Below are 14,012 nucleotides of genomic sequence, written 5' to 3' on the forward strand. Positions count from 1 at the left end.
CTCAAAAAAATAAAAGTAAAAATAAAAGAAATGGAGGTTAAAATAAAGCCACATAAAGATGGGAAATACACAGAGAATCTTGATACTGTATGCTATTAAGCTCTCTTTAAATTGTTTAAATGCTGAGGAAGGAACAACAGCTACTAAAAATATTTACTTATAAATGCTGCAGAATTAATCGAAGATGGGTATTTTGAAAATACTTTGTCTTCAAAATTGAAGGCAAAAGTATGTTACTTTGGAGAAGAGATTTTGCTTTTGTTTCCACAGAAAATGAGAGGCTGTGGATTTATTCAGAGTTAAGAAAAATCAGCTTTGATCAAGGAAGACTACTTGAGAAATCTCCAGCAGGAAGCCTGAGCTAATGGGCCAATCAGCTTTATAACTTGTAGAGATCTCTGTGTGATTTTCTTTGGGGCTAAACAGCTGTGGAAAACAGGCAATACAGAAAACCAACAAGCAAGCCAGCCCCTCATGTTACAAGGAATACTGGCTGTTCTTCCAGAGGACCTGGATTTGAAACCCAGCATCCACATGGCAGCTCACAACCATCTCTAACTCTTGTTCCAGGAAATCTGAGATTCACTTCTGGTCTCCACAGACATCAGGCATACACATGGTACATAGGCATACATGCAGGCAAAACACTTATGCACACAAGTTAATCTATTTTAAAAATCCTGTATCTTGCAACTAAATAAGCTTAAACTATTCAAATTATTAAACCATTCCTATAAATAGGACAAAGTTGGAAATAATAAAAATACAAGTCAGTAAAAGACAGTGACATTGTTGAGTGTCACCTAGTTAATATGAGTTTACTCGATCTACACATATTGATATTGGTGACTCTCAAAGGCATAGTTAAATAAAATTAAATCAGTACAGGTTCTAAAACCATAAATCAGTATCATATATTGATACTAAATCATTTTACTAAAAGCAAAGACAAACAGACTAGAAAGAATCACACAAAATTTACATTGAAGATTGCCTCTGGCAAGCAGGGAACAGGACCAGTGTGGCAAAGACAGGTTTCGACCTGAAAGAATAGAAATTTATCAATTTCACATTTGTTAATTTGTATAGTGACTACATGGTTGCTTAATGACAATATCCACTTTGGTTTTTCACAACTTCTTTTTTTTCCAAAACTAGAAAAGAAATTATTTGGCATTTGATGTCTCAAAACATCCTGATAGAAAAGCAACTAGAGACAGAGATAGTTGAATAGCAGAAGACAAAATATGAGTCAGCTGTGATCTCTGTAGTTACACCAATGGAACTTTGTGGTTATCGAGGAAAAAGAACTTCCCTTCCCATATCCAAAAATGCTGTAAAAAGCAGCTTGGGTTTCCAGAGGCACCTTGCTTTTGATGAGCATAGCTTTTAACAACTTTTGGAGAATAACCAAGACTCATTATAAGTCCTAAAACATCCAATCAAATGGTCTATAAGCACAACAACCTGAACTTCATAATTACCCTGATCCACCAGCTCCAGGGTTGAGAGACTCTCATTGCTGTCTCCTAGAACTTCAAAAACTGGGATGAACCAACCTGGAAGGTTCTAACAATGAGACATTATGAAGCACTCAGCAAATGGTACCCATCATTTGTATTTACTTCTGTTGCTGTGACAAAGGGAAGATGGGCAAGAGGTAAATCAAGTATTTTGGAGTTAAAAATGTAGCCGTTTGTATCTTCTGTGGTTAAGATAGAGGTTACCCAAGAAGCAAAAAGAACATCATTGGGTGACTGACAACATGACTCTCACAGTTCTGAACCACTGCAGGCAGTCAAAGCCTGGAGCCACTGGCTGGACTCTCCGCAGATGGCTTGAGTCTGCCCTATCTCTAAGTTCCTTGGCCCCACAGCTCACTCTTAAGCAGGTCTCATGCAAGAACTTACCACCATTCCTAATAGCCCTTGCAATTAACCCAATTAGCTAAGGGCAATGCTGGCTTCTAAACAAGTCACAAAATTAGTGACAGGCAGGGAGGATTTGTCATCTGCCAAAACTCGTGGAGTTGTAGTATACTGACTTTCCTAGTTCAACATAGGCAGGCACTGGAAAATCTTATTATTTGCTAATAGGAGAAACTTTTAAAAAGAAACTTCACAGATTAACTGCAAACCAAAACCCCTCTGCCTCTTCTTGAGCTCTCCCTATGATCCTTGAAGGCCTGGGACTTCTGGAATATTAGATAGCACAGTAATTGCTCGGCTCGGATTTCCTTCTCTGCGTTTTCCCATGTGTGGCTATTTCGGTCCAGAGAATGCAAAGCACACTTTGATTTGAATTTAACTGATGTGCATTTCCTAATAAATCTTCAGTGAAATAAACACAGGGGGAAGCAGGCACAGAGCTTGAGCCGGTCAGCAATGAAGGCGGCATCCCTATTTGCCCTTGATTTAAGACTTCTCAACGAGGAAAGCGCTAACAGGAACCGCAGTCCTTAAGTGATTCCAGACATGCTTCCTAAATTTGGGGTTCCAAATACTACCAGGAAGCTTTGCCACTGAGTCTGTCAATTAATTTCTCAAGCCCAAAGGGATTTGAGGGAAGATTAAGCCATATGCTACTGATTCGTTTGCACTTAACTCCACAATATGTTGTTTGGAAAGGAAGAGTTGGTGGGGGGAAGAAAGACAGAAAAAAAAAACCTTTGAAGTGCTTCTTTAAATACTATTAAAGACTTATTTGCTTCATAATAGTAGAGATTATTTTCCCAAAAGTAATTCAAGCTTAATCTTCCTTAACACCTTAAACCAGAGTTAGCATCGGAAACATCTGCGCTTCAGCTGACTGTGCTCAGCACGCCTCTGGGAGGCTCAGAACAGGCAAGCAATTCTAAATTGAGGCTTCCAGTAATGGCACCAGCTAGGGGCTAAGGGCAGTGCTGACAATATTACAAGCACCCTCCTCTACTCCATGCCTCCTTCACCAACAAGTTCTTTTCCCTTGCTTTATAATTTATTTAAAAACTGATTTGCCAATTGTACTTGGTCTTACATCATCTGCTTTGACATTTTCTTGTTTTTATTTACCTCTTTTAAAATCACGCAAAGGGGTTTTATTGTGACATTTCCATACATGCATATGATGTACGTTTACCATATTCAACACTTTAATTTTCGCATCCCTTTTTCTTTGGCTCTACAGTGGACAAAAACATATAACATGGACTCTGAAACCTTATTACACTTAACATCATGAGCTCAGCTTCAACCCTTCTGGCACTGTTATGAGTTCATTCTTTTTCTGTGGGTGAATAAAATTCCTTGTGTGTTGTGTATCTGTGTGTGTTTATGTGTGTGTATTCTATCTATGTATGTGTGCTGTCTTTGTGTGTGTCTATATGTGTATATTGTATCTATGTGTGTGTTGTCTCTGTGTGTGTCTGTGTGTGTTGTCTGTGTCTATGTGTGTGTGGTCTATGTGTATCTATGTGTGTGCTGTCTGTATGTATATCTATGTGTGTGTGTTGTCTCTGCGTGTGCGTCTATGTGTGTTTATGTGTGTGTATCGTGTCTGAATTTGTGTCTATATTTGTGTGCTGTCTTTGTGTGTCTATGTATTGTGTTATTTGTGTGTATATTATCATGTGTGTGTCTGTGTGTGTGTTGTCTCTGTATGTCTATGTAGATACATGTTGTCTGTGTGTGTGCATCTATGTGTGTATATATGTGTGTATTTTCTCTGTGTGGATCTATGTGTGTGTATCTGTGTGTGTTGTCGTGTGTGTGTCTGTGTATTGTATCTGTGTGTGTATTGTGTCTGTGTGTATCTATGTGTATGTTGTCTATGTTTATGTATGTGTCGTCTGTGTTTGTATCTATGCTATGTGTGTGTGTCATCTCTGTGTGTCTGTGTGTTGTCATATATGTGTATGTGTTATCTCTGTGTGTGTGTCTACATGTCTCTTTGTGATCATAGTCTCATCTCTTGTTGGGTTGCTTTTAGAAGCTGGCTATTGTAAACAGCCTTACAACAAGCATGAGACTAACACCGTGTAGTTCACTGGTTTCAGTTTCTCCAGGCATGTATGCACAATCATACCAAGCTCACAGGGGAGCTGACATCATCTGAGGTCTGCAGCTGTTGGGGGCTAGAGCTCCGGGCAGCAGTTAGCATGCTGGAGAAACTCGTCCTTATGTCCCTGCACATCACTCTTGTCACAAGGGACTCCGAAACCCTAATAGGTCATAATTCCCACCTACCACCTCTTCCTTCACCTCACTTTCTGACCCATTCCCTCCATTCCCCCCAATAATTCTGACCTTTCAGAGGCTTGGGGGGAGCTGCTGATAGTGAGACTTTGAAAAGGGAAATCTCTTGTTCTCCTTCTTATTATGAAGCCTAAATTTACAGATTTCCAAATTATTGAACTGCATGTATAAAATTCAATATGTGAAAATGGAGAAGATTGTGGTTGATTCCTACATGTAACCCACGAGGAAAAGAGAGTTAGTGTGCCATTATAATTCCTCTAAACATGTTTTATACCTAGCCTTTAATATTCTGCAATCTAGAAATGCATAACAATAGTGTGAGCGTAAAAGGCAAATTATGAGATATTTACAATGAAAGGACCAATTTAAACTTTGTTAGCAGTGAAATTAATTATGGTATATTTTTTATTATGGTATATTTTAAACTAATAAACATTGCTACCTTTAGCTCAGAAAATGAAAACAGTAACTGTTTTTTCTTCCTGGGTGTTGTTGGGTGTTCACCAGTGAAGACTGCTTGGCAATGGATTTAAGCCAATAGAGGAAATCTTCATTAGCCAGTTGGTGACTAAACTCATGTTCAGGATTTCATTATAACCATAAGGCTTTCTCAGAGTGAGCTTTTAAGCATACATACATACACACACACACACACACACACACACACACACACACACACAATGTTCTGGGTTGACACACTTCCATTAACAAGAACAGTTAGTAGAACAGCCAGAAGCTGAACTACTGAAGCAAAAAAGCAAGGTTAGAACACTTAAAGATTTTTCCAGAACTATGGGCTTTGACGGATTAGATATTTGTCTTAGTTTTAGCAGGTAGTGCTGTTTACATGTGTAGATTTATAGTCTGGATGGCGCTTTTATCATAAAGTCATTTGTGTTAAAGTCTTGGGGATTACTAAGGTCTGAAGCACTGTTATACTAGACAGTGTCCCTTAACCACATACTTTATGAAACGGTTAACTCCTCCTTAGTTTGGATTTATAGCCACCATATTTAAAATTTAATTCTCTATCTCCACTTGTCTTACTTAGGGTTTCTAATGTTGTGAAGAAACATCAGACCGCAGCAACTCTTGCTTTTTATCTTTTGAGCCTGTCCTGGAACTAGGTCTTATAGACCAGACTGGCCACAAACTCAAAGAAATCTGCCTGCCTCTGCCTCCCGAGTGCTGGGGTTAAAGGCATGTGCCACCACTGCCTGGCCTGTGGTAACTCTTATAGAGGAAAAATGTTTAATTTGGGTGGCTTACATTATCATTATGGTGTGATGTGGTCGTGTGCAGGCAGACATAGTGCTAGAGAAGGAACGGAGTCCTATATCATGACCTGAAGGCAATAGAAAGTGGACTGGATGCCATACTGAGCAAAGTTTGAGCAAAGGAGATCTCAAAGACCACCCCCACCGTGACACACTTCCTCCAACAATGCTACAGCTACTTCAACAAAGCCACAGTACTCATAGGTGCCATTGCCTATGAGCTGATGGAGGCTAATTACATCCAAACTATGCCACTCCTTTGCTTCTTCCTACACTGTGTCTCGCTCCATCATGCCAGGCATTTGTGTGATCCCTGCCCTGGTTTATCGCCATTGCCTGGAAATTTATCTGGTGCAAAGAAAATACTCAATACATTTAAGCGGAATCATGAATGACTAAAGATTTATTGTTATGAAAGCAAACCTGTAGTAAAATAGCATGATACTTGGGTAATGATCACAATCAGTTGAATCAAGTTAAGAGGTTGAAAATGTGCACTAAAAAGGTGTGTGTGCGTGTAAAGGTATTTTAACTAATAAAAAGATGGATAGTCACAGAAGTTTCTGAATGTAGTGCATTTGTCACCAGAGGTAAAATGTCATTTTTCAAAGCATTTTTAGCTTGAGAAGTCCTAGGAGTCTGCAGATATGCAGAGATGGTCCTCTTATCCTTGCTATATAGACAAGGGAACTGGTCCTTTGGGCAAAGTCAGTACCTTGCCCACACCAGACCAGGCACTGGTGAAACACTGACTTTGAGCTTCCATCACTGCTCTCATCGCTTCAGCAGTTAATCTATGCAATGTAGTTGATAGGTGAAGCCCACAGCTGTTAGAAGGAGATTCTTAAGACTGGGGGTAGGAGGTCAGTACACTGCTTGTTATGCAAGTACAGGCCCCCACGCCACAGAAAAAGTCAGGTGCCATGGTTAGTGCTGTCAATGCTGGCATAGGGGAGGTAGAGGCAGGTTCTGAGGCTTGCTGGCTGGCCAGCCCAGCCTAGTTGCCAGTATCCAGGACCTACTAAAAGACTCAATCTCAAAAGGACATGGTAAGTAGATGTTACCTACGAAGAAACAATTCCCAACTTTGTCCTGTGGGCTCTATCTACATACTCAACCATAGTCACGTATACCTCCCAATCATCCACACTATCAGCTTTGACTGAATAGTAAAAATTAATCTCAAAGGAAAAATATTAAACATTAGTACATAACTTGGAAAATGGCAACCGGATGAGATTTTGTTCCCTCGATGGGCAAACAGTATCAGAAAACTACTTCGTTGTCACAATTCAGAAGTACTACCGCATTCACGGAGCAAAGGAAGGCATAGCTGGCAGAAGGCCGACCATGCATGAGGTAGCTCCTACAACAAACTGTTATTTGAGCTCAGGATGTCAACAGAACTGAGGCTGCTGAATGCTGATAACCTGAAATTAGTCTTATTGGTGGTCTATAAAGCAAGACGCATTCACCATGGTAATTCACACAAGGGTATCACGGTTCTTATCACATTACTTTAAATCATTCCGATCACTGTTCTGGTTCTAAACATTATTATTTAACCAACGCACTTTGCTTACATATATAAACCCCTTAATTGGCATGTAATTACCACTCAATTCTTTCTCTTGTAATTAACTCATTAAATGTCTTACTAAGTAAAAAGAGCACTAAGCAAATGAGGTAATTAGTGTCTAATTATCGGTTACTAAAGATTACCACAAATGACTTACAAATGACTAGTCTCTTTGCTACCACTGGGAATTTCAATTGTTAACCTTAAGTAATTGACTATGATTTGTTTAGAAGGGTATAACCGTAAAATACATGATGCTTAGTGCTGAGGCAAGAAACGCTAGTCACTTCAAGGCAGAAGCCATTTAGCAGTAGGATTCGAGGATTTGGTACATCGTGTCTCCATCCTAGAGCAAAGCCTGGACTAAAGTAGAGTCTTAGAGTTAGACAGGAAGGACAGAGGCCCTGAGCTTAGGCCCCAGGGCTCCTGCTCAGCCTGACCTTCAGTGCTGGCCAGAGAGCTACCCTTAAAATGCAGATCAGGGATTAGAACCAAATGCCTGCCCCATTGGGTGATGATAACACTCATCGTACAGATGGAGACAATGAGTCCAGAAAAGATCCTCTCTTGTCCAAGGATGCAAAACAAACAAGAAAGGAGCCCTACTAGCTATCGTCAACATAGCTGCTTCCTTGATCCCTTGGCAATGTTGCCTTCTCTCTGGAACTCTTGGAACAAAGCCTATTTGGCAGAAAAAAAAGTCAAGTAGATTTAGTTCACATGTGAATCTATTGGACTTTGTAAACTGAAAATGGCGTTTCATTAAAGACCACCCTGCCTCAGACCACACAGCTCTAAGTCAGTTAGAGACCTGGACATCAGCAGATCTGAGTTTGAGTTTCTGCTCTACAGACTGCCTTCTGCATGACTTTGGATAAAGTATTGTGGCATGAGAAGAGAACAGGCCCCACAGGCGCGCGCGCGCGCGTGTGTGTGTGTGTGTGTGTGTGTGTGTGTGTGTGTGTGTATACATATACTTGATTCCCAATTGTTGGAACTATTTGGGATGATTTAGGGGGTGTGGACTTTTTGGAAGACATGTGTCACTAGGGATGGGCTTTGAGATTTCAAAAGCCCAAGCCAAACCAACTCTCTCTCTCTCTCTCTCTCTCTCTCTCTCTCTCTCTCTCTCTCTCTCTCTTCTCTGCTGCCTGAAGATCAGGATGTAAAGCTCTCAGTTACTGATCCACTGCCATGCCTGTTTGCTTCTCACTGTGATGATCAAGGATGTTCTGAAGCTGTAAGCAAAGCCCTAATTAAATGCTTTCTTTTGTATGAGTAGCCGTGGTCACAGTGTCTCTCCACAGCAGTAGAAGAATGGCTATGACAGGTATTTAGCCTCTTTGGATGTCAGTCTCCTCATCTGTAAAATGGAGGTTGTAAACTATTTGAAAGAAATCACATAAAATGCTTGGGACAGCACTTGGCACAAAATAGGTCTTTATTTTCCTTGATTCCTACAGTAAAAGCAGCCTGAACAGGATATCTGGTGCCACATTTTTAATTATTTCAATGAAATTGAGATGTGTGCTAAACTTTATAAACCAAAGTCTAGCAAGCTGGGCCTTGTGTAATCCCAGCTCTTGGGAGGCTGAGGAAGAAACGTCATCCGAAGTTAAGGGGCAGCTTGGGATACAGAGTGAGTCTGCATCTCAGAGACATCTAACAACCAATTATAGGAGTGCATGTCTATAATCCCCACTACTCTGGAAGCAGAGGAAAGAAATCAGTCACAAATGTGGTTTGATATGCACAGTGAGTCCCAGACCAACTAAGACTACATGAGGCCCTACCTGAAAAATGCAAAAGAAATAAAGAAAAAATATAAAAGACTTCACGAAGAAACATTTTTTTCTTTACAGTTTCAGAGTCAAGCAGTATCACCTGTGATTAAGGAAGTGGCAAAAGAGGTTAAGAAAATAAGAAGTACTCATTTTAATAGTGCATACTCATTGCGCAAAATAATGGGCTTCATTTTGACCTTTTAATGCATGCATAAAAAAGACGTTGATCATATTCCCAATACCCCATCCCTGTGATCTGTTTCCAGATGGGCACTGTGGAGGGAAGCCATAATGCTATTTGAATTTTCATTTTTTATCATGGAACACTGAATACATGACTATTTTGTAAACAAAAGGAAATAATTTGTTATAAAAGGTGAAAATGTATTCTCCTTTTCACAAATATTTGCCTAGCAGTATATAGAGGGAGGCAGGAGCGACCCCTGAGTTCTAGCATACAGTGTTGCATGCAGCATACCAGGAGGAAGCATGGGGAGCTGAAAGCCCAGGTGTAAAGTTCCTCCTTCAGATGTGGAACATAATAAGGCCATCCCATGTGTGTTTTGAAAATTTTGAAAAAAACACACCCAGAGGCAGTACAATATCTTGCCTGTGAACCTGTTCCCTGGGCTCCCAGTCCTCAGTCTTTGTACCTGAGAACCTCAGGCAAGTAACTCAACTGCTCTGTGTGTCACAACCCTTCTCTGTAATAGATAAGGTTAGCAAGGGTGTCCCCTTCACACTGCTGCTGACAAGGCTGAATGCATTAACAAGCATAAAACCCTCAGAATGATGCCAGGCTCATCATTAAGGGCCCAGTAAATTTGAACTTTCATTTTCTATCCTTTAAGTGGCAGCTCAAAGGAGAAGTTGAGTGGCATACGCAAAAGGATCAAAGACATGACAATATGGAGTTTTGAAAACCACACAGACTTATCTGATGAGTCAAAAAAAATTCCATTCGTCTAGGGATGCAGATGGATCCTGGTGCCAAGATGGTCACCGGCAGGCCTCCAGTGTTGTGTAACACACTCAGTGTGATGGTTATTAAAGACATAGAAGTATTTCGATTCTGGAAATTGAACACAAGAGCTTAACATATCCTAGGCAAGCCCTCCACCACTGAGCAACATTCCAGACCAAACTCTGATCTGTGTGTGTGTGTGTGTGTGTGTATGCATGTGTACTTATACAAAGACCTAAAGGAAAACACCAGGTATCTTCTTCAAACATTTTCCATATCACTTCCTTGAGATAAGCTCTGTCACTGAGCCTGAAGCTTGCCAATTGAGCTAGGCTAGCAAGCCACTGAGTGCCCAGAACTAATCTGCCTCTATCTCCCAACACTGAGGACACAGGCATGCAGAGCCACGCCTACCCTTTTCAAATGGATTCTGGGACCTCAGAGTCTAGCTCTCCTGTTTATACAGCAAGTTCTCTGGCCCCTTAAGCCCCCTGTGCCTCAGCCCAAAGGGTAGCGTTTTCAGGGTGCAAACAGTCTGATCTTGCTTTCATCCTCAAAAATTCACTGTTCACATTATGGGAGGCGGGTGAGTTAAAGACAAAGGCAACTTGTAACAAAGAAATCAGACTGAGTGGTTAGTTTTCCAAGCAAAAAGCCAAGGATCTTGATTTAAACTAGTTTGGATGGATGACTTCCTTGAACGTAGGAAAACTGGGCCAAGGGTCGTGGACCTTCTTGCAAGACAATCTTCAGTCATCTTATCTACTTATTGAAACTGGGGTGTAAAATTAAAGTTCATGCCTTGTTTTATGGAGGTGTACTTTGGTCCTTTTTCCCAACCGGGTTTTTGGTTGTTTCTTTTTTTCTGGTTGTTTCTGGGGGAGGTTGCTGTAACGGCGTAAACGAATGCAGACAGATTGTAAATATATATATAGCTTTAATGGCGAAATAGACTTACAAAACCACCGTTCCTGCGGAGACCAGGAAAGCAGAAAGGGACAGCTGGGAAGACACTTGCCAAATTTATAGGCCAACATTAGCCCGAGGCGAACACGCCTCCTAAGGGGCGGGACTTATCCCTACAGGTTTCTTCTTGAGCACTGACAGTAGAATAGGAGTCAGTGCTGCTCTCACTGAATGTGGCGGTCTGTAATACACGGGAACCTTGCGTGGAAAACTCACGGGCGAAAACACAGTCGCTGATTTACATCTTCAAGTATGCCATGTTCCCAAGACCACACCATTCATTATAGCATCACCTTCAATCACGTCACGGCAAGAGCTTGCAGAAAATTTACCCGATCTTCCCCACTGGGCAGAATTAAATCATGTGCTTTTGAAATATGCACCTGAAATTACCAACAATTTGGATTAATGTCATTTCCATAAAATGTACTAATAATGAGTTATGTTATCCCCATATTTCAGAGAGAGAACTAATTCATCAAGCCTAACTGAGCTGTATTAGAAGCTCTTTAAAAAAAAAAAAAAGTCCAGATGACGATGAATCTCAGCATCATTGTCCTGCTAATGTGTGAAGCTAAATTCGCTGGCAAAATTCCTCTAGTATTCTTGGTGAATGACTCCAGGTGCAGCTGTTAAGGTCAAATATTATGGTGTCACTGTTAAGATTTTCTCAGTATAAATGAAGGGGAGGATTGTGTGTCTCAAGATAGAGGTCCCTGATGTACGATGTCCCACCTGCAGCTGTTAAGGCAAGATTCATCTCAATAAAAATGTGTGCTCATCAGAACTTCAACTGAAGACAAGAAAAATCAGAGCCTTATTACCTATGAAATCATAAAATGATGAGCCTAAAAAAGAACTCACAGAGTTTTATTCCTTACTCCCTCGGCTCCGATGGGACAATATGTAAAACGGTGCCCTTTTCCTGGCACTTGAAAGGCCATGTGATTGCAGCATGTCCGTTCTGAGGACTGAAGTTGTTTCAACTGATCTCATAGGAAATGGAAGCTATCACATTGTTTTCTTTACCATTTTATCTAGCAACTTACAGATGATATCGTTTTGTTTAGGAATAGAGCTATTGATGGAGGGAGGGCCTGCTTTTTCTCCTGGCCGCCCAGCTAGCTTACACCCGAAATAATGTCACAGAAACTGTATTCATTTAAACACTGCCTGGCCCATTATTTCTAGCCTCTTATTAGCTTTTAACTCTCATATCTTGATTTAACCCATTTCTATTAAACTGTGATCACCACAAGGTTGTGGCTTACCGGGAAAGATTCAGCATGTCTGAATCTGGCAGCTCCATGGCAGCTCTCTCACTCTGCTTTCTTCCTCCCAGAATTCAGTTCTGCCATCTCTGCCTTCCTAAGTTCTGCCCTATCAGGACAAGCAGTTTCTTCATTGATTAACCAATGAAAGCAACACATAAACAGAAGGACCTCCTACACCATACAGCCTTCTAGAAAGAAGAACCATTTATTACATCAGAGATATCCAAGGGTCTGTACTGTCCTGCAAGTTCTAAATAAGTTTAGTTAGGGTCACTAGAAATGACATAGGGCAGTAAATATCCTGAATCTGACTTCCTCTGAAGTCCTATTCCAAAGGTTGACAATGCCTTTTCGCTCAGAACTTGAGCATAATAATGGGTTTGCAAGAAATATCTTAAATATCAAGTCTCATCTCTCCCCTTTTGCATGTAACAAGACCAACAATAAGAAGTGGCTCCCCCTGGTCCAATAATAATCCGAAGGCAGAAGAGGACTAGAACTCAAATACTATACATCTTTCAAGCAACCTAAGTTTTAGGTGCTGTGGAATTTGCATAAGTGTTCTGTTTTTCTTTGGGTATTCTAATCAGTTTCCTCTTACTCTCCAGTACTTAGAATGGGTAGAGGACTGCCAAATTTAACTTCTCGCTTGCAGAACCATCAAAGTACAGTATTTGCGAAAGAAATTTGGAAGTTGCTAAGTCATTGTTGACTTTTTTTTTAAATCGGCTCAGATGATATGATCCAATGTCCCAAAGGCGGGAATGTCTTGTTCTGAAGAAAAATTTCAGCAATCGGAAGAAAGCACAAACACTGAACATTTTAATTCCCCATGCATCACTGAACTCCCCATGAGCTCTGGATAAAAACAATTGTGCTTGGTATACAAGCCAGGGATCTACTGACTGCCAACACAGCCAGAAAGCTGGAGCTCAGAACGTCCTACAACTTTTTGGAAGGGTAGAAAAGCAACAAGGGAGAAGAAGCTATTAGAAGTTTGTATTCCTGGGTGTCTTCTCTCTCCCAACCACATAAAATAATCAAAAGTAACACCAGTCTTCTCCCATCTCAGCTTGATATTTAATTTAGTAGAGACTAGTGCTAAGGGCCGCATGATTCAAAGAATTTATGAGGCGGCTGTTTTGTGGAAAGTTCACAGTTTCAGGATTTCAACTCGAGCCCACTAGAGTGTTGTTCCCTTTTTAGAAACTTAGTTCATGAAACAAGTAAAATTAGAGCTGCTTTTCCTAAAACGCCCTTTGTGTTCTCAGGGTGTTTCTTTGAGAAGCAAGCAGTCTGTCTGACTGTTGGAAATGTGATCACAAGTCGGGACAGAAGTGGCCAGTGGGCACACAGTGACTTAAACCAATTGAAGAATCTTCTAGAGATTGTTCTTGGTGTTAACAGAGATTTGTAAAGCTAACTATGTCACCAATAAGCTCCTGTTGCTGCTGTTAGGAGTCCCACAAGAGGATCAGACTACACAGCTGTAACATACTACCAGGGTCAGTTCCATGCAAGATCCCTGGATGTTGGTTCAGTCTCTGTGAGTTCCTATGAGCACAGGTTAGTGATTCTGTGAGTTATCTTGTGGTGTCCTTGACCTCTCTGGCTCCTACAATCCTTTCTCCCTCTCTTTTGCAATGTTTGGCTAATGTTTGGCTGTCGATCTGCATCTGTTTCCATCAGTTGCTGGAGGAAACCTTTCTGATGACAACTGGGATAGGCACCAATCTGCTCACAGGAGATGTCTAGTTCAGGCTATGTATTATATCACTATATAGGAATAGCTAGGAATCGTACCTGGGGTCATCCTTATAGCTTCCTGGGACACGTTTTTACCTGACCCCAAAATAAGACCCCATTTCTAGTAGTCTCTTTCAGTACTTTCCCCTGCTACCCCCCACAACAGGATCGCTTAAGTTCCCACTCT

This window comes from Microtus pennsylvanicus, chromosome 11 (assembly GCF_037038515.1).
Source record: "Microtus pennsylvanicus isolate mMicPen1 chromosome 11, mMicPen1.hap1, whole genome shotgun sequence".
NCBI classification, from domain to species: Eukaryota; Metazoa; Chordata; class Mammalia; order Rodentia; family Cricetidae; genus Microtus; species Microtus pennsylvanicus.